Genomic DNA, 21,323 nt, shown 5'->3' with positions numbered 1-21,323 from the left:
AGACTTCAATTTCAAGGAATTCTACCGTCATCTAGAGTCTCATATGAACAGCAAGGTTTTAATTTTCAGGTGTTGCAACAAATTGATAATATTAAGCGGATTCAAGACCCAAGCACCTTAAATATGTGATAACTTTGTAGAATACAACTGTCAGCTTTCCTTTTTCTGTGTTCTATTACTCCAGTAACTATAAAAGGTGGTCAAATCAGTAGCCTAAAGTGATAATAATAATAACCAAAATGATGGAATAATCACTGAAATCTTTTGCTTGAAAATGTGGGCTTTGGGAAGGCGTTTTTACAACGTGTTATTTTAAGCCTACTTTTATAAAGCTCTAAAAAAAACCCTAATGCCTTTCTCTTCCTTAAGTAAATGTATACACTTGAGTCAAGGATGAAATATTACTCAGGTTTCAAACAGTTCATGGTAACGAACTGGAAGAAAAACGAAAACCGCGCTAATAGTAAAATAATAAAACCTCAAAACAAAGAATTGTGGTTACATTAAATGCATCTAAAGGATCTGCTTTTTCATGGTCATTACAAACATATACAATTTATTAATTTCAAAGTTATATAGTAGACGCTACCAGCCAGAAAAAATTTGCAATATTTTAGAAAAAAAGGAAAATCCAAAAGAAGGGGCTAAACTTCATAAAAATCACCCCATCAAATTTAGCGTATTCAGCGTAGCTAAAAAACTTGTCTATAAAATCAAAATTCGCACTAAAGTGTCACTTATGCAGTCTGTTCGTAGTTTCTTGAATTGGAAAACGTTTAATTTTAAAGAATAGATTTTGTAATTGACCAGAGTTATGATTAACGACATAATTTTTTGAAATTAGAAAAAATTGAATCTTATTTCAGCAGTTTTCCAATCTGTAAGATGAATCTGCCAAAAGATGCAAGACATAGTATATGTAGGCAATAATTAGGAAAAATTAGTGTTTATACAAGCTATTCAAACCCATTTCTTTTCATTTCCTTTTTTGGCTTCTGCAGTACAAGCGTGACGTTAAAATCAAGGTGTAACTCATTTTGTTCATAAATCTTGGTTGTTTTCAATTATTGACTGGTAAATAGGCTGTTTCATTCAAAACCAAAAATAGATTGTTTTGTAATGCAGTAATTATGTTTTTTTTTTAGTGTTATAAAACCTAGCTAATATAGGAGCAGTATAAATTGAAAATACAAATTGTTTGACGTTAAGTTTTCAGCAATTGGCTAATTTTATCCCATTTCCTAGATTTTTTTTTCTTCTCTTTTTTGCAAATATTTTCCTTTTGAGAAGAACTTTCATGTAATTCAAAACACGATTAAAGTAACATTTTAAGGATTGAAATTCATAAATGTTTCCCAAAATTATAATTGGTTACCCACCATTCATTTTCATCTATTTTAGTCTGATGCACAATAAACAATAACGTAAAAATAACGTAAAATAACGTGATAAAACTCGCGGTTAAAGTGTATCTTAGTAGTTATTAATCAAAATTTGATTTTGTGGTAAGGGTAACACACCCATACCGCACTTTAAATAAATACGACACTGAAGACTTAAACTAAAAAAAATTTTAGTCGATGAGGTTTTGACACTCTTTCCGTTTCCGAAAGAGCAATGCACAGTGGTACTTCTACTGTATTGCTCTTGTTTCAAAAACTAGAGCTATTACAGTCATTATCGAATGTCAACTCCAAATACAAATTCTGTTGGTCTTAAAATAGGTGATTGATCCCGGGATGTTTGCTTTGCTTTGGTTTTCACTTTCTTTTGGATGGATAAATAATTAACGGGCTGTTGTAATGAACTTTGCTGCACTTCTGAGCATACCATTTGTGATTTATTAGATCGGTTTTTCGTTGATGATAAAGAAATTCCTCTTCCAGTTCTTGTTTTTGGCTTAGTATCCTTTGTTTTTTTTCTGAAAAGGAAATTTTTCATAAGATATAACTTGGAACTGTTGTTTGGGTTTCGCTGGAACTTTATATAAACTGCATAAGTTGCAGCGTTCTTCTTTTTCATCTATAAGCTCAAGGTCAAAGTTTATGGGAACATTGAGTCAATTGAGAGATATTAAGGTTCTTTCCAAGATTAATTAGGGACATTTTTGGAAGCAGGAAATAAGCAGATATGGAACCGTCGGCATATGCTTCGTAAGCTAACACCTTTGATTTGCAAGCTACCCGTGTGACGGATAATTTTTGTGTTTGACTTGTTTTCAGGTCTGCAGCAAAAACATTTGATATTCTCTGTCGATGTTTACCTTGTTTTTATTTTAACGTAAGAAAATGTTGTCCGTTTTTTTATTCTGTCACAGGGAAATTCCTTATTGCCAACAATCGTAAAGTTGAAAGGAAAACAGCTATCACTTTAATTTCCTACTATCCTCTTCGTTCTGATGTGCGGATGCGAATTTTGGGCGTTGATTAAGCACCTGGAAAAGCGAATCTAGGGGTTTGAGAACATCTGTCTTCGGCGCATCCTTGGTATCCAGTGGACTTATAAGATCATTAACGCGTTTATACATAAAAAGACAAAACAGCCACTCGTGATCGATAGAATTATGACTAACCGATGGCGTTATTGGGGCCACATGGTGGGGATGGGTGAGGGCCGCCTACCCTATGATGTTTGGTGTTTGGTTCTTCCCGGCATCAGAAGACGCGGGTGACAGAAGGCAGTTACAATGGCTGATTATTGCCCATAGTTATGATGGTTTGATAAGGTTGCGAAATTGGAAGAGCTACAGTTACGACATATTAAGTGATCTCTTAAAGGGCAAAAGTTAGGTTGAAAAATATGGTACACAATGTATTCGAGAAAAATGATTAAGCCACCAGGAACGAGCATTGTAACATCAGCATATCTAGAGTCAGTTACGGGTTGAACGGTAGATTCTTGGTTTTACCAAATTAGAAAAATTTGAAGAGGTGGCGCCCTGGAGGATGTTGCATTGAAGGTAAAGGTTTGGAAGTGGTTAGTAATTGCATTCCAAGAAAGGTTTGAGAGGCCAAGTGAATCAGATATGGCAACAAAAAGGAAACAGTAAGCGTTTAAGAAAACATGGTCGGGTGGAAAAGACTTGGGGAGAATCTATTGTTTTTTTTTTCGGGGAGGGGGATGTAAAAGAGAGATTCTAAAGCGATCTATTGAATGAAAGGATGACGGTTTACCCTTTGGAGAAAGAATTAATATATCAGGACTTTTAAAGCAACTTAAGGTTCAGAATTTAGATGTATGCGTAGTGTGTAAGTTCATTCCCAGTTTGTGGGTATATGAATGAAAGTATGTTTCAATTGATATGTACTAAGTGAAAAACACTGAAATATTTAAGAAATAACATCGGTGGTTTTGAGAAATCCAATGATGAGCAGTGTGATTGAGAATGAATGATATACTAGTATATGGCTGCCGGGGTTCCCCATGGTAAGGAATCCCCTTAGGGGATTTCTCAGGGTAATTATGGAGCACATTGAAGATTTTAGGGCATTATATGCCAGTTTCATTTAAATCTATTCATGCTGGTGAAACATTCGTTTATTTGTCATTATTTGTGTTAGTTACCATAGCTCAATAGCTTTTATTTGCAACAATATAATATTATATATATTTTCTTAAATATTTGTGAATATAAAAAAATGTATGCACTCACAACCCTTTCATACCTCAATAATAAATTTTCACTTATAATGGTAATTTCAGTGGTGTTCCGCATAAATTTTAATAATTTAAAAAAACGGAAAGTAACTTCATTTCTCAAAAGTAAGAAGTTAAAAACTTCTAAGTATCTTGACCACCTCTTCCTCCTGCCGCACAGATTGGATGTTGGTCCAAGGTTCTCCAGAGAATGAAGTATAAATCTTATTTTGACGAAATGCTATAATGGTGTTTGATTTTTGTCAACGCACTTTCGACACTTTTAATATTACTTGTAGGCCTACAAGTTACTAAAAATTATTGCAAATTAACTTAATATTTGGTTCCATTACCGCTGAAAACAATCTTATCTTCCAAAAAAGGCTATTTTTTCAAAATATAGATGTTATGTACGTTTTGAGTTGACAGCAATCAGGAAAAAGTTAGGTTTTGCTGAGATTTTCATTCGATCTTGTTTTTTTTTTTTTCTGGTTTATGCAGAAGAGCGGAGATTTTGCTGTTTCTTTTTGTTTTGTGTAATCTTCATTGTTTATATGTTTGCATTTTCAATAATACAAAAACGAATAGGCAGCCTTGTCCCCTTAATTATTTCAGGTAATCTTCAAATTATAAATTTTAAAAAAGTATAAAAGTAAAACTCACTGTGGTCGTCTTTCCACTGACGCGGTCCTTGATGGTCTTAAAGAGCGAGGAGCGTGAGACCCAAAAATTGGGCAAAAAATTTAAGCATCTATAACAGAAAAAAACAAATAAGTCGCAACACAAGCATCGATTCAAAATTGACCCTTTTGCTTAGTATAATCCCGGGTGTAAAAAGTCAAAGTACATCCACTGCAAAAACAAGTTTAGGCCATTTTAGACCTTGGAGTTACACTTTCTCATGGGAAAAAAATATAAAGTTACAATGTGTTGCAAATGCGGCAAACAAGAGACTCTATCAATGTATAGGCCTACGAAAATCAGCAGGCGATTTGTTTTACAGATTTTATTGATCTTACCAAACATTATTACGTTGTGATTTTCAGAACGACTGGGTTCTTCCTATATTTCGCTTCAAAAAATTCCGCCGTTTGACTGATAATTAATCACAAAATTATCTTGTATCCGAATATACTCTAAAGATTAAATCGGTAGAGATATGGCTTGGCGACTAGGCAAAATATGCTTATTGAACGGCATCATCTGATAATCAGCAACGATTTAAAAACTAATGTTAACGGTATACAGACCTGGGCCAGGCTCTAGAACAGATCTGTTGACCAATCCTTGACTCTAATTGGCCTTAAAACTACGTTTGAAACTCGACCAAAGCTTGGCTTTACTGACAGTGGTTGTGCTTAATCCTACTTCTCTCCACAACCACGGACATCGTGTATCAACTGATATAGAATTTCAAGTAACTGAAGTGGGGTACTCACAGTGCAACACAACACAGAGACTAAAACGCAACCTGAGTTTTCGGAAACGGAAACTTATTCCGAGAAAGTCTTTTGATTAAAGATTTTAAATATTCCTTTTCGAACGTTCCATAGTCCAGGTAATAAAATTATATCTGTTCTTTTGCCGTTAATGATAGCGAAAGCAAAGAAGTGGGATAGGATAACTTCGATAGTAGAATAATTTCGCTTTCAGGAAAATTGCTGACGAGTAATTTAGGATATAATTGAATTTTCTCTTATGAAGCAACTGAGGGCCGTACAGTTTCCACACAGATCATCTGAAAGAGCGAAAAGAATATTCTAAAGAGCCGAAGACCTGCAAAATTGTGATTTCTTACGGAATTGGATGATTTAACTCTCAGGTCGTGAATTGCTTAAGAAAAATTTCAAATAAACAAACAGAAAATTTGTTGTTCTGAACATCTTCTATAACTCCGAATGCTAGATGAAAATCTTTTAGGAGACTTCATTCTTTATAGAGAAAATGTATGCCAATTGGTTACCCTCGAATTATATTGACCAATATTCGATGGTAGTTGCAGTTAAAAAGGTAAGATTTTTTTTTACACTCTGGGTCAAAGAATCCCACCTCCTTCCACGAGTAATAAAAATTTTACACGTGCTATTTATATCACTTTAAAAAAATTGAAAATATTGGACATGAAATTTACTATATGTCTATTTAGATCGTTAACATCAGATCTTTATGGAAACTGCAAGACATATTAAATTAATTATTATAATACAAATTATTTTGGTTTACTAATTTTTCTATGGCAGTTCGTTTCCTCTGATACTATTAATTTGTTATTACTTTTTGAAAGTATTATTGGAATTATTTTTATTATTTCACCTCATTCCAGGAGCAGAAGGGTTAGGGAGAAAATGTAGCAGTGAACACAACAAAATGCCTGTTGTACCTGTGGTTATTTGCCTATTTTGATTTTTACTATTTTTACTTTGAGCTTTTCACAATATCTTTTGCCAAACCTGGTTGAAGGTTTCTAGGACGTCAAAAGGAAGTACCAAAGTAGCCTTCTATCATGCCTTGAGCCAGAAGCTACAATCTACTCCTTTTACTAAGCTATAAGGCGGTATAATGCTTATCGTTTCAGATATAGTCCATGCCTAAATCATGGAAAGGATTAAATAAGTTTTTTTCACCTTTTTATCTTGATAAATCTATTTTGGACTTTTAAACACTTGCACTAATACTCAACATATCACAAATAAACAATAATATGTTAGCGAAATTCTCTACTCTCGGGGGATATTTAATCGCATTACAGGATTTATTAGAATAGTGACCAGGTAAAAGTATTTGTGCGAAATACATTTTAAAGACGTCAAACACACCAACCTGGTCTGAATGGCTGTACCTTTTTCTTCGATTTTCTTAATCCCGTCAAACTCCGTGTGGTCTTACGAGGATTTATGTCGTCATTTTTCGTTATCATACTTATAAGATCATCATCCTTGCCCTGAAATAGAAAAGCAAATACTTGGAGGTTATGGTAGTTATCGCCTGTCTCTATTGCTTTTTTTCCCCTCTTACTCTCTTTGCACTTTTCCCTTCTGAATGCCTTCATTTCTGCTTTTTTATTCCCTATTTTTCTATCAAACTTTCTTTTTTCCTCTATTCAGCCTACACGTGCTCTAATAGCCTGAGTGATACAAAATATTATACTATTTTTATGCACAACTCCATAAAATGATCTTACCGCACTTATTATTTTTAATCCAGCAACACTGAGAGAATCACCAGAGCTGTCCAAATCCACGTTTGTAACATCTGAGCATGAAAAAAATATATATATAAATATACATAGGCGGTAGTTTTTTTTATTAGTACACATGATGAGAAAAGGTCTTCTGGGAGGCAAATGTTTTGTTTGCTTTTATTTGAGACCAATTTAAAAAATAAAAAGGAAAAAGAAGTGTTTGAAACAAAAGTAAAGAGAAAATCCTAACTTATTAAATCTTAACTTTATTAAATCCAAACTATTTGTCAAAACATTGACAAAAAAGTAAATAAAATCACCACAATAATCCAGATAACTGGAAAGAACGAATGAAAGTAGACTGTTTGTTTTTATTTATAAAAAAATATAGAAGAACAAATACAGAATTATAGAATTATATAACATAGAAAATATAGAATTATAGAACAACAAATTTTTAAACATGTTTTCTTTTCAGTAAAGCGCAAATGAAGCAGTCACTTTTAGATGTTTTAGAGGGGAGTTGTTTAGAAGCTAATAGACTCGGTAGTCACCCCAATTTCCAAAGGCAAAGAAGACATGTGGTATGCTTGCAATCTTGTATATGAAGGCAAAGTTAAAAGAATTTTTACTACTAGTAAGGTTAACGAAGATGTTTTCATTTTATAAACGGGATTTAGGCCAGCTACCCTCAATTGAATTAAATCCAAGTACAATAAACATAAATAAGGACTGTATTTTATACTAAAACCCATGTTTCCCACTTTATCTTCTATTCTCTTCCACCTTCTAATTTTCTTCTTCACCTTCTTTTTTCTTACTATCTGTCCAATTTTCGATATCTGTGTTTTTTTTTGTTATTTTTCAAGTTTTGGGATTTTAATCCCCAAAGTCCTTTTTTAACAACCAAAGATTGCTTATCTACCTTGCGTTTTAGCTACCTAAGACGATTACCCTCAACGACAACAACGAAAATAAGACCTGGTAGATCATATAGAAACTTGTAAAAAATTTTATCTCAGAGGAAAACCTCCCATCTCCAATGAATATTTAAGGGTTAATTCCCACCTCTCAGCCCTCTCAAAATTGGTGTCTATCTTACTTTATATACTTATTAAGTGTCCATAACATACAGCTAAGTACTAATCTCAAAATAGCAATGTGGATTTGCACTAAGGGTAAATGAAATGAATATTTCTCTAGAGTAGTTTTACAATCAGGGTCAGTAGGTTCCAAGATTCTAAGAAAAGAGTATAAGTTTTTTTTTCTTTTTTTTTACCTTGAATCTAAAAGCAAATGAGTATTTCTCATTATTAATTAAAAAAAACTTTCCGAAAAATAAGTTTTTCAAAGAAAAGTAAAGGCCCTTTTAAACTTAAGCTCAGGAGATAAAAATACCTGTTAAAATAAAAACTCAAAACGACCAGAAATTACTATTAAAGAATAAATGAAACCCAAAACGAACAGAAATTAAATAAACAATCATTGCAAAAAACATACAACAAGTAATAATATAAATGAATAAATAGATCTTAAAGCGAGTAATGCTTCGATTGAATATGAAAATCAAGCTTAAAATGAAAACAAATATTTTGCTATTAAAGTATAAATGAAACTTAAAACGAACAGAAATTAAATAACAATCAATGCGAACAAACATACAATATATATTAATGTAAATGATATATATTGTATGTTTTTAGAAAGCTTTCTGGCTTTTAGAAAGCATAGGGGTTTTGAACCCTACTCTTATTAATTTATGCTCGTTTTGAGTTTGACTCTAATATTTATTTTAATATTTGTTCGTTTTGGGTTTCATTTATTTATTCATACTGATTTGGGGTAGTTGTATGCTTGGTAGATTATATGATAGTCCGGACGCTAGGTGTTGAAAGTGTGAATCATACCACGACGGAATGGGGCTGCTACGAGAATTAGCCTACCATCCATCCCCTAAATCGAACATGCGGGTTCAAAAATACCAATGGCACTTGCTTGCGAGTGGTGGAACACTTCGAAACTTGACGTTTTATTATATTTTGGTGTTTCATGCAATAAAATGCATGTTCCACAAAGTTTGAGATGCAGTTTTCCGCTCAAATAGAAATGCCTAGAAGCCATAGAATATAACAAACCAACACGATTAGTTAGAAAAAAGGGCAGAGTTAAAAAAAAAGGCAAAACTATATGAGTCTTGAACAGTCTTGGAAAGTATAAACACAATCAAATTGAATATTAGATATATAATGATATTAATTGTTGAAAGATCCATCAGTTCAAGTTTTTTTTTTTCACTGTAATTTTATTTTCATTTTCAATGCTGTAAGAACTGGAAAATAATAAATTTGTAATATACTAGTAATTCGTTTTCAGTGAAGCACCAATGACGCATAAGGCTTTAGGTTTTTACAGTTAAAGAAGTGGACAGTATCCAAATTTTTTTTGTAGTGAAACTATATTTGTCATGACTAATCTTGAAAAGAACGAATAAATTAAACTGAATATTTGATGCATAATGATATTAACTGCTAAAAGCTCATCACTTCAAAATTTTACTGTAATTTTAATATTTATTTTCAATATTAAGTACAAAAGAAAACATTTATAGTATAATTCGTTTTCAGTAAAGCGCCAATGACGCAGTAGGTTTTAGGCTTCTGCAGTGAGGCGATACCCAAACTCTTGTTTATAGTTATTTTTATTCGATTCAAACTTGATTTGCATATTCAATTTAAGTTTCACTCGTTTTAAGATTTATTTATTCATTTACATTAATATGTATTCTATGTTTGTTCGCATTGATTGTTATTTAATTTCTGTTTGTTTTAAGTTTCATTTATACTTTAATAGCAAAATATTTTATTTCGTTTTAAGCTTGATTTTCATATTCAATCTAAGCATTATTCGCTTTAAGATATATTTATTCATTTATATCATTACTTGTTGTGTGTTTTTTGCTATGATTGTTTATTTAATTTCTGTTCGTTTTGCGTTTCATTTATTCTTTGATAGTAATTTCTGGTCGTTTTGAGTTTGAATTTTAACAGGTATTTGTATCTCCTGAGCTTAATTTTAAAATTGCCTTTACTTTTCTTTGAAAAACTTATTTTTCGGAAAGTTTTTTTTTAATTAATTTTTGTTCGTTTTTGATTGCAAAGTTTCAAGTTTTTATGGCATGGGGGGGGGGGGTGCTTACTGTCCGATTATTCTTGACTTTAAAAAACGGATCTAGAACTTTCAATTTAAATCGAAGGAAACTTTTTTCAAAGTCTATACGATTACCTCTTTGATAAAAACCTTATATATGAACAATAGACAGCTTGCATAAACTTGTGGACAGCGATTGACAACAATGCATGAGTAGAGGTCTAAGTTATACTTTACGTACGCCCCTAGGAATTCCCATGCTATTTGCGTACAGCACGTTCCTTAGTACCTCGCCATGCTATTTTCGTACAACACTGGAAATTCCCATGCTATTTTCTTGCAGGTATAGGACTTCCCATGCTATTTGCGTCCAGCACGTTCCTTAGTACCTCGCCATGCTATTTGCGTACAACACTAGGAATTCCCATGCTATTTGCTTGCAGGTATAGGAATTCCCATGCTATTTGCGTACAGCACGTTCCTTAGTACCTTGCCATGCTATTTTCCTACAACACTAGAAATTCCAATGCTATTTTCTTGCAGCTATAGGAATTCCCATGCTATTTGCGTACAGCACGTTCCTTAGTACCTCGCCATGCTATTTTCGTACAGCACTAGAAAGTCCCATGCTCTTTTCGTTCAGGTATAGGAATTCCCATGCTATTTGCGTACAGCAAGTTCCGTCGAACCTCGCCATGATATTTTCGTACATCACTATGAATTACATAGCAATTTTCTTGCAGGTATAGGAATTAACATGCTCTTAGCGTACAGCACGTTCAGTAGAACCTTAGCATGCTATTTGCGTACAGCACTGGGAATTCCCTCACACAGTTTGGCCTAGACATTTTTTTTTTTAAGTTGGCAATGTATAATGTGGTCTAACGTGTTTTGAGAGTATGAGCGAAATTATATAACTTAAGCAGACTGGTTTTTTTAAAAAAAGCTGGCACGATATAAAGTAGTCCAACATGTTTTGGGAGTATGCACGAAATTATGTAACTCAACCAGAGTGTTTTTCGAGCCAACATCCATTTTTTATTCGTCCTCGAAGCTTTGTAAAAAATGTTCATACATTACGATTTAATTTTCATTATGTTTTAACATATCGTAGAAAGTACATTGAATATTATTAACTTTGAAACAATGGATAGTTCAATTGTCAACGTGAGTATAGCTTACTGAATTTCTTAATTTATTTCCAGATAAAAAAACATTTTACCAGTAAACTCAAATTTCAGGGGGACTTAGCCCCCTCCCCCTCTATCAATGCAAACCCTAAAATATGATGAGTATACTAGCTAGAAAACACAAAGCACGCTTTTTTTTCTATTTCGTAAAACAAAAACCCCTCCTCCACTGCTCTGGTTACGAGCATTATTCTGTAGTTTTACTTATCTCGTTCAAAATGGCCCTTTTCTCAATTGTGTGTTTAAGATATTTCGTCTATTTCCGGTCTAACTAAAGCCATTTGTGTCTTATCCTGTTAGCAAGAGTGACAATTTCCAAACAACCTTTTACATGTTCATTATCTGGAATTATTATTAATACCACATGTTTAAGGACAGTGCCAATGATTTCCTTGAGAAATAGATTCTTGTTGTGGTCAAATTAGGCGAGAGTAAAGCCTTTGAAATGCGATGCGTGAGTGATGTTTGAACAATGTCGTCAATTTAAAATAGGGTCTAGCGTTATGGTATACTAAAAAAAATTGATATTAAAATCGTTAATTAAAGAATAATACACTAAACTCAGAATTGACTTTAGGGGGTAATTTATATCATGAGAAGATGTTTTTGAAATCCCCCTTCCCCCCAAACTCAAAATTTTCAAAATTCTACTTTAGAACCTTTTTTAAATATTTCTAAAGTGCTAATAGATATATCGTTACAAATATCATAATCGACTTTAGGGGATAATTTATATTATGGGGGGATGTTTTTGAAATCCCCCTTCCCCCCAAACTCAAAATTTTCAAAAATTTTACTTTAGAACCTTTTTTAGATATTTCTAAAGTGCTAATAGATATAGCGTTACAAATATCAGAATCGCCTTTAGGGGATAATTTATATTATGGGGGGATGTTTTTGAACCCCCTCCCCCGTTTTTGTGTGTGTGTAAGTTTTTGTGTGTGTGTGTGTTTTTTTGTGTGTGTGTGTGATTATTTGTGTGCGTGTTTGTTTTTGTGTGTTAGTAAGTTTTTTTGTTTGTTTAAGTTTTTTTGTGTGTGTGTAAGTTTTTGTGTGTGTGTGTGTAAGTTTTTTTGTGTGTGTGTAAATTTTTTTATAAATTTTTGTGAGTGTTTGATTTTTTGTGTGTGTAGGTTTTTGTGTGTGTAAGTTTTTGTGTTTGTGTTAGTTTTTGTGTGTGTTTAAGTTTTTTTGTGTGTGTGTCAGTTTTTGTGTGTGTGTAAGTTATTTTGTGTGTGTGTATGTGAGTTTTCGTGTTCAAGTTTGTGATAGTTTGTAAGTTTATTTGTGGTTGTAAGTTATTGTGCTAGTGAATGATTTTGTTTGTTTTTATTAGTGTGTGTTTTTGGATGTTTTTGTGTGTTTGTATAGTTTTGTGTGTGTGTTTGTAAGTTTTTGTGTGTGTGTGTGTGTGTGTGTGTGTTTTTTTTTGTGTGTGTTTGTGTAAGTTTTTGTGTGTGTGTGTGTAAGTTTTTTTTTTGTGTAAGTTTTTGTGTGTGTGTGCGTAAGTTTTTTTTTTGTGTGTGTAAGTTTTTGTGTGTGTGTGTAAGTTTTGTGTTTGTCTAAATTTTTGTGTGTGTGTAAGTTTTTGTGTGTGTGTGTGTGTAAGTTTTTTTGTGTGTGTGTGTGTGTAATTTTTTTTGTGTGTGTATTTGTGTGTGTGTGTTTTTTTGTGTGTGTGTGTGTAAGTTTTCTTGTGTGTGTGGGTTAGTTGTTTTTTTTGTGTGTGTGTAAGTTTTTTTGTGTGAGTCCGTTATTTTTTTTTTTGTGTGTTTAATTTTTTGTGTGTGTGTGTGTAATTTTTTATGTTTATCTTAATTTTTTTTTGTGTGTTAGGTTTTGTGTGTGTGTGTCTAATTTTTTGTTTTTGTGTTTGTAAGTTTTTTTTTGTGTGTGTAATTTTTTGTGTGTGTGTAAGTTTTTGTGTGTGTGTTTTTAAGTTTTTGTGTGTGTGTGTAGGAGATTGTTTTGTTGTAAGTTTTTGTGTGTATTTAAGTTTTTTTGTGTGTGTAATTTAGGGTTTGCGTTCTTAAGTGGTTGTTCTATCTTTATTTGTTGTGTGTGTGTGTAATTTTTTGTGTGTTCTGTTAAGAATTTGTGTGTGTGTGTATTATGTTGTGTTTGTGTGTGTAAGTTTTTGTGTGTGTGTATGTAAGTTTTTTTTTTGTGTGTGTAATTTTTTGTGTGTGTGTGTAAGTTTTTGTGTGTTTCTAAATTTTTTTTTGCTTGTAATTTTTTGTGTGTGTGTGTGTCTAAGTTTTTGTGTGTGTGTGTAAGTTTTTTTGTGTGTGTCTAATTTTTTGTGTGTGTAGTTTTTTGTTTGTTTGTTTGTTTTATTTTGTGTGTGTGTGTACTTTTTTGTTTTTTTTGAAGTTTTTGTTTTTGTGTGTGTAAGTTTTTTGTGTGTGTGTAAGTTTTTTTTGTGTGTGGGTAAGTTTTTGTGTGTGTGTATTTTTTTTCTTTTTTTTACTTTTTTTTGTGTGTGTGTAAGTTTTTGTGTGTGTGTAAGTTTGTGCGTTTGTGTGTGTGTGTGTGTGTGTGTAAGTTTGTGTGCGTGTGTGTTAGTTTTTGTGTGTATGTGCCCATTTTGAAATTGGAAAATATTAAATGTGAATTTCTTATGTTTCAGGAATTCAGGAAATTATGAAAAAAAAATTTAGACGGGGTTACGTGCGCGCACGTAACCCCATCTAAATTTTTTTTCATAATTTCCTGAAATAAATTTCTGTATTGTGTATACAAGAGGTGAATTCAAGAAAGAGTTTGCGTTTTTTAACTTTTTTCAACTTTTTTTTACATCTCTTAGAATTTCATGAAACACACTTAAAACATAAGAAATTCACATTTAATATTTTCCAATTTCAAAATGGGCACAACCAGACAAAAACTTACACACACGCACACAAACTTACACACACAGACACACACACACACGCACAAAATCACACACACACAAACTTACACACACACAAAAACTTACACACACACAAAAACTTACACACACACAAAAACTTACAAAAAAAATAAAAAAAAAAAAAACACAACAAAAAATTACACACACAAAGAAACTTAGAAAAACACACAGAAACTTACACACACATAAAAACTTACACACACACACAAAAACTTAAACAAACACACAAACAAAAAAATAAATACAAACAAAAACTTACACACACACAAAAACGGGGGGGGTTCAAAAACATCCCCCCTAATATAAATTATCCCCTAAAGTCGATTCTAATATTTGTAACGCTATATCTATTAGCACTTTAGAAATATTTAAAAAAGGTTCTAAAGTAAAATTTTTGAATATTTTGAGTTTGGGGGAAGGAGGATTTCAAAAACATCCCCCCATAATATAAATTATCCCCTAAAGTCGATTCTGATATTTGTAACGCTATATCTATTAGCACTTTAGAAATAACTAAAAAAGGTGCTAAAGTATAATTTTGGAAATTGTTAGTTTGGGGGGAAGGGAGATTTCAAAAACATCTTCCCATAATATAAATTACCCCCTAAAGTCAATTCTGAGTTTAGTGTACTATTCTTTAATTAACGACTTTAATATCATTTTTCTTTAGTATACCATAACGCTAGACCCTATTTTAAATTGACGACATTGTTCAAACATCACTCACGCATCGCATTTCAAAGGCTTTACTCTCACCTAATTTGACCACAAGAAGAATCTATTTCTCAAGGAAATCATTGGCACTGTCCTTAAACATGTGGTATTAATAATAATTCCAGATAATGAACATGTAAAAGGTTGTTTGGAAATTGTCACTCTGGCTAACAGGATAAGACACAAATGGCTTTAGTTAGACCGGAAATAGACGAAATATCTTAAACACACAATGGAGAAAAGGGACATTTTGAACGAGATAAGTAAAACTACAGAATTATGCTCGTAACCAGAGCAGTGAAGGAGGGGTTTTTGTTTTACATAATAGAAAAAAAGCGTGCTTTGTGTTTTCTAGCTAATATACTCATCATATTTTAGGGTTTGCATGGATGGAGGGGGAGGGGGGCTAAGTCCCCCTGAAATTTGAGTTTACTGGTAAAATGATTTTTTATCTGGAAATAAATTAAGAAATTCAGTAAGCTATACTCACGTTGACAATTGAACTATCCATTGTTTCAAAGTTAATAATATTCAATGTACTTTCTACGATATGTTAAAACATAATGAAAATTAAATCGTAATGTATGAACATTTTATACAAAGTCTCAATGACGAATAAAAAATGGACGTTGGCTCGAAAAACACTCTGGTTGAGTTACATAATTTCTTGCATACTCCCAAAACATGTTGGACTACTTTATATCGTGCCAGCTTTTTAAAAAAAAAAAAACAGTCTGCTTAAGTTATATAATTTCGCTCATACTCTCAAAACACGTTAGACCACATTATACATTGCCAACTTTAAAAAAAAAAATTCTAGGTCAAACTGTGTGAGGGAATTCCTAGTGCTGTACGCAAATAGCATGGCAAGGTACTAAGGAACGTGCTGTACGCAAATAGCATGGGAATTCCTATACCTGCAAGAAAATAGCATGGGAATTCCTAGTGCTGTACGCAAATAGCATGGCGAGGTACTACGGAACTTGCTGTACGCAAATAGCATGGGAATTCCTATACCTGCAAGCAAATAGAATGGGAATTCCGAGTGCTGGACGAAAATAGCATGGCAAGGTACTAAGGAACGTGCTGGACGCAAATAGCATGGGAATTCCTATACCTGCAAGCAAATAGCATGGGAATTTCTAGTGCTGTACGCAAATAGCATGGCGAGGTACTAAGGAACGTGCTGTACGCAAATAGCATGGGAATTCCTAGGGGCGTACGTAAAGTATAACTTAGACCTCTACTGTTGTATGCTATTTTTGTTCGGTTTTAGAAAGGGTTGAGTATGTGTCGACCAAATTTTCACTCTTAGGTGAATAATTGAGAAGAGCCTGAGTTAACAAACACCTTTGTTCCTCAGTTTGGTTTTTTTTTAAAAAGCTGGCACGATATAAAGTAGTCCAACATGTTTTGGGAGTATGCACGAAATTATGTAACTCAACCAGAGTGTTTTTCGAGCCAACATCCATTTTTTATTCGTCCTTGAGACTTTGTATAAAATGTTCATACATTACGATTTAATTTTCATTATGTTTTAACATATCGTAGAAAGTACATTGAATATTATTAACTTTGAAACAATGGATAGTTCAATTGTCAAAGTGAGTATAGCTTACTGAATTTCTTAATTTATTTCCAGATAAAAAATCATTTTACCAGTACATTCAAATTTCAGGGGGACTTAGCCCCCCTCCCCCTCTATCAATACAAACCCTAAGATATGATGAGTATATTCGCTAGAAAACACAAAGCACGCTTTTTTTCTATTATGTAAAACAAAAACCCCTCCTTCACTGCTCTGGTTACGAGCATTATTCTGTAGTTTTACTTATCTCGTTCAAAATGGTCCTTTTCTCAATTGTGTGTTTAAGAAATTTCGTCTTTTTCTGGTCTAGCTAAAGGCATTTGTGTCTTATCCTGTTAGCCAGAGTGACAATTTCTAAACAACCTTTTACATGTTCATTATCTGGAATTATTATTAATACCACATGTTTAAGGACAGTGCCAATGATTTCCTTGAGAAATAGATTCTTCTTGTGGTCAAATTAGGTGAGAGTAAAGCCTTTGAAATGCGATGCGTGAGTGATGTTTGAACAATGTCGTCAATTTAAAATAGGGTCTAGCGTTATGGTATACTAAAAAAAACATTGATATTAAAATCGTTAATTAAAGAATAGTACACTAAACTCGGAATTGACTTTAGGGGATAATTTATATCATGAGAAAATGTTTTTGAAATCCCCCTTCCCCCAAACTCAAAATTTTCTTAATTCTACTTTAGAACCTTTTTTAAATATTTCTAAAGCGCTAATATATATAGCGTTACAAATATCAGAATCGACTTTAGGGGATAATTTATATTATGGGGGATGTTTTTGAAATACCCCTTCCCCCCAAACTCAAAATTTTAAAAAATTTTAATTTAGAACCTTTTTTAGATATTTATAAAGTGCTAATAGATATAGCGTTACAAATATCAGAATCGCCTTTAGGGGATAATTTATATTTGGGGGGGATGTTTTTGAACCCCCCCCCCGTTTTTGTGTGTGTGTAATTTTTTTTTTGTGTGTATGTAAATTTTTGTGTGTGTGTGTGTAAGTTTTTGTGTGTGTCTAAATTTTTATTTGTGTGTTAGTTTTTTTTTTTGTGTTATTTTTTTTGTGTGTGTGTGTTTTTTTTTTTTCGTGTGTGTGTAAGTTTTTTTGTGTGTGTGTAAGTTTTTGCGTAAATTTTTGTGTGTGCGTAGGTTTTTGTGTGTGTGTGTAAGTTTGTTCTTTTGTGTAAGTTTTTGTGTTTGTGTCAGTTTTTGTGGGTGTGTATGTTTGTGTGTGTGTGTTAGTTTTTGTGGGTGTATGTCTGTTTTTTTTTGTGTGTGTATTTTTTTGTGTGTACGTTTAAATTTGTATTCGTCAGTTAGTTTTGGGTGTAATTTTTTTTAGTTGATAAGTTTTTTGTGTGTGTTAGTTTTTTTGTGTGTGTATTTGTGTATGTGTGTATAAGTTTGTGTGTGTGTGTATGTGTTTGTGTGTGTTGTTTGTGTGTGTGTGTAAGTTTTTGTGTGTGTGTGTAAGTTGGTGTGTGTTTGTAAGTTTTTGTGTGTGGGTAAGTTTTTTGTGTGTGTGTTTAAGTTTTTGTGTGTGTGTAAGTTTTTATGTGTGTGTAAGTTTTTGTTTGTGTGTAAGTTTGTTTGTGTGTGTGTGTTTTTTTTTGTTTGTGTGTAAGTTTTTGTGTGTGTTTAAGCTTTTTGTGTTTGTTCGTTTATGTTTTTTTGTGTGTGTCTTTTAGTTTTTTTGTGTGTGTGTGTAATTTTTTGTGTGTGTTTAAGTTTTTGTGTGTGTGTGTAATTTTTTGTGTGTGTGTAAGTTTTTGTGTGTGTGTAAGATATTGTGTGTGTGTGTGTGTGTAATTTTTTGTGTGTGTGTGTAAGTTTTTTTGTGTGTGTGTAAGTTTTTGTTCTGGTGTAAGTTTTTTTTTTTTTATATATTAGTTTTTTTGTGTGTGTAAGTTTTTGTGTGTGTGTGTGTAATTTTGTGTGTCCCTGTATGCGTTTGTGTGCTTTATATATATTGTGTGTGTGTAATTTCTATTGTGTGTGTGAGTTTTTTGTGTGTGTGTATTATTGTCTGTGTGTGTAAGTGTTTGTGTGTGTGTGTAATTTTTTGTGTGTGTGTGTGTTTGTGTGTGTGTAAGTTTGTGTGTGTGTGTGTGTGTTTTTTGTGTGTGTAAGTTTTTGTGTGTGTGTAGTTTTTTGTGTGTGTGTTTGTCTGTGTGTGTAAGTTTTTTGTGTGTGTGTAAGTTTTTCTGTGTGTGTAAGTTTGTGCGTTTGTGTGTGTGTGTAAGTTTGTGTGTATGTGTGTTAGTTTTTGTGTGTATGTGCCCATTTTGAAATTGGAAAATATTAAAAGTGAATTTCTTATGTTTCAGGAATTCAGGAAATTATGAAAAAAAAAAAAATTTAGACGGGGTTACGTGCGCGCACGTAACCCCGTCTAAATTTTTTTTTCATAATTTCCTGAATTAAATTTCTGTATTGTGTATCCAAGAGGTGAATTCAAGAAAGAGTTTGCTTTTTTTTTTACTTTTTTTCAACTTTTTTTTACATCTCTTAGAATGTCATGAAACACACTTAAAACATAAGAAATTCACATTTAATATTTTCCAATTTCAAAATGGGCACAACCAGACAAAAACTTACACACACGCACACAAACTTACACACAAAGACACACACACAAAAACTTACAAAACAACAAAATAATACACACACACAAAAAAACTTAAACAAACAAAAAAACTTAACAACAAACAATAACATACACACACAAAAAAAAACTTACACACCAAAAAAAACTTGCAAACAAACAAAAACTTACAAACACACAAAAACTTACACTCAGACACAAAAACTTTCACAAACAAAAACAAAAACTCACACACACATAACATCTTACACACACACAAAAAAACTTACACACACACACACACACACACAAAAACTAAAACGAAAACAAAAATTGTAGACACACAAAAACTTACACACACACACAAAAACTTACACAAACACAAAAAAAAAACTTACGCACACACACACAAAAACTTACACACCCACACAAAAACTTTACACACACACACAAACACACACAAAAAAAATAAAACACACACAAACAAAAAATAACACAAACACAAAAACTAAAACACACAAACAAACTTACACACACACAAAAACTTACACACTCGCAAAAACTTACACACACACACACAAAAACTTACACACACACAAAAACTTACACACACACACAAAAACTTACCCACACCAAACAAAACATACACACACAAAAAAAACTAACACACACACAAAAACTTACACACACACAAAAACTTACACACTGACAACAACTTACACACACACACAAAAACTAAAACAAACATAAAAATTTACGCAAAAACAAAAATTTACACCAAAACTTTAACACACACAAAAAAAAACTTTTACACACAAAAACTTACACACACACAAAAAAAACTTACACACGCACAAAAACTTGAACACACATAAAAACTTACACACACACACAAAAACTCACACACACACACAAGAAAAACTTACACACCCACACAAAAACTTACACACACCCAAAAACAGGGGGGGTCAAAAACACCCCCCCCCCCTAATATAAATTATCCCCTAGAGTCGATTCTAATATTTGTAACGCTACTGAGGAACAACAGTGCCAATGATTTCCTTGAGAAATAGATTCTTCTTGTGGTCAAATTAGGTGAGAGTAAAGCCAAATTTTCACTCTTAGGTGAATAATTGAGAAGAGCCTGAGTTAACAAACACCTTTGTTCCTCAGTTTGGTTTGAGTTAACAAACCAAAAGAGCCTGAGTTAACAAACACCTTTGTTCCTCAGTTTTATAGGTTTTGAGCAAGCGTTCGATTCTGTTGATAGAGGAGCTTTAGCAAAGGTCTTATCCTTGAATGGTATACCAGACGAATAAATTAAAGTGAGTAGGGCTATGTACGAGAATAGCACTGCTGTGGTTAAGGTAGGAAATGAGGCTAGCTGCTGATTTCGTATTAAATCAGGAGTTAAGCAGGGTTGTGCTCTATCCCCCTTTGTATGGATCATTTTGATAGACTTTGTCTAGTAGCACAGGAAAGGCAATGGGAGAACACGGAATCAAATGGGGAAGAAAAACTCCTGGACTTAGATTATGCTTATGATTTAAACATCCTAGATGAAGGCTTGAGTAAAATGAATAAAATTTTAGAGGCGTGTAGATTTTAGTGTTCTAGAATAGGTTTTAAAAATAACGTTATGAAGACTAATTCCCTAAGGCAACGAATAAGTGGGGACGACAAGGTGAAGGTGGGTAACGAAAAGATTGATAAGGTGGACAGCTTCATTTAGCTTGGTAGTATTATAAGTAAAGACGTTGGCAGCAGTGACATGTTAAAAGTAGAATAGTCAAGGCTCATGGTGTTTTTTACAGTTAAAAAAAGTTTGGAAGAATAAGTCTGCAAACCAAGGTAAGAATATTAAAAGCTAATGACAGGCATAATATATGGTTCTGAAGCATGGGTGCTCCGAAAAGCAGATGAAGATTTGCTAGAGGTTTAGCAGAGAAATTGCCTACGGATTGTTCTAGGTACCCGGCTAATTGACCGTATTTCAAACAGTAAGCTGTACGTAAAGTGTGGTTCAATCCCACTTTCTAGGGCTGTAATGAAAGGATGAGATGGCTAGGGCACGTTCTATGAATAATGACAGATTGCCAAAGAGTGTCCTTTTCGGCCAACCTTCTAGGGCTAAACAGAAAGCAGATCATCCACAGTTGGGGTGGGAGGATGTCATAGGCTAAAGAAACATTTAAGGGAAATAGGAACTTCCTGGGAGGGTGTAAAGAGGGAGTCTTTGAATAAATTGGGATGGGTAAGGAGCGTGCGTAACTGTTTTGACCTCAGGTGGCTTGGTGCTGCGATGAGTTGTTAGTATTGGTAGTAGTAACTTTGAGGTAGGTTTTAAAAATATAACA

At 33.0% G+C, this 21,323-nt stretch overlaps 1 long non-coding RNA gene across 1 annotated transcript; it reads right to left on the bottom strand.

Annotated features, from left to right (window-relative positions):
- Positions 1-4,299: 4,299 nt before the first annotated feature.
- Positions 4,300-6,889, bottom strand: LOC148940743 (uncharacterized). Its single transcript, XR_016143365.1, has 3 exons — positions 6,818-6,889; positions 6,457-6,577; positions 4,300-4,387 (listed from the first exon to the last, which is right to left on the bottom strand). It is a non-coding gene; the product is annotated as an uncharacterized LOC148940743 (long non-coding RNA).
- Between the last annotated feature and the right edge of the window lie 14,434 nt (positions 6,890-21,323).

The sequence above is a fragment of the Artemia sp. Qi Xiang Cuo genome, chromosome 19 (genome assembly GCF_049724085.1).
Source record: "Artemia sp. Qi Xiang Cuo chromosome 19, ASM4972408v1, whole genome shotgun sequence".
Classification (NCBI taxonomy): domain Eukaryota; kingdom Metazoa; phylum Arthropoda; class Branchiopoda; order Anostraca; family Artemiidae; genus Artemia; species Artemia sp. Qi Xiang Cuo.
The sequence above is the reverse complement of the archived record's forward strand: the minus strand, read 5'-3'. Positions and strand labels throughout refer to the sequence as shown.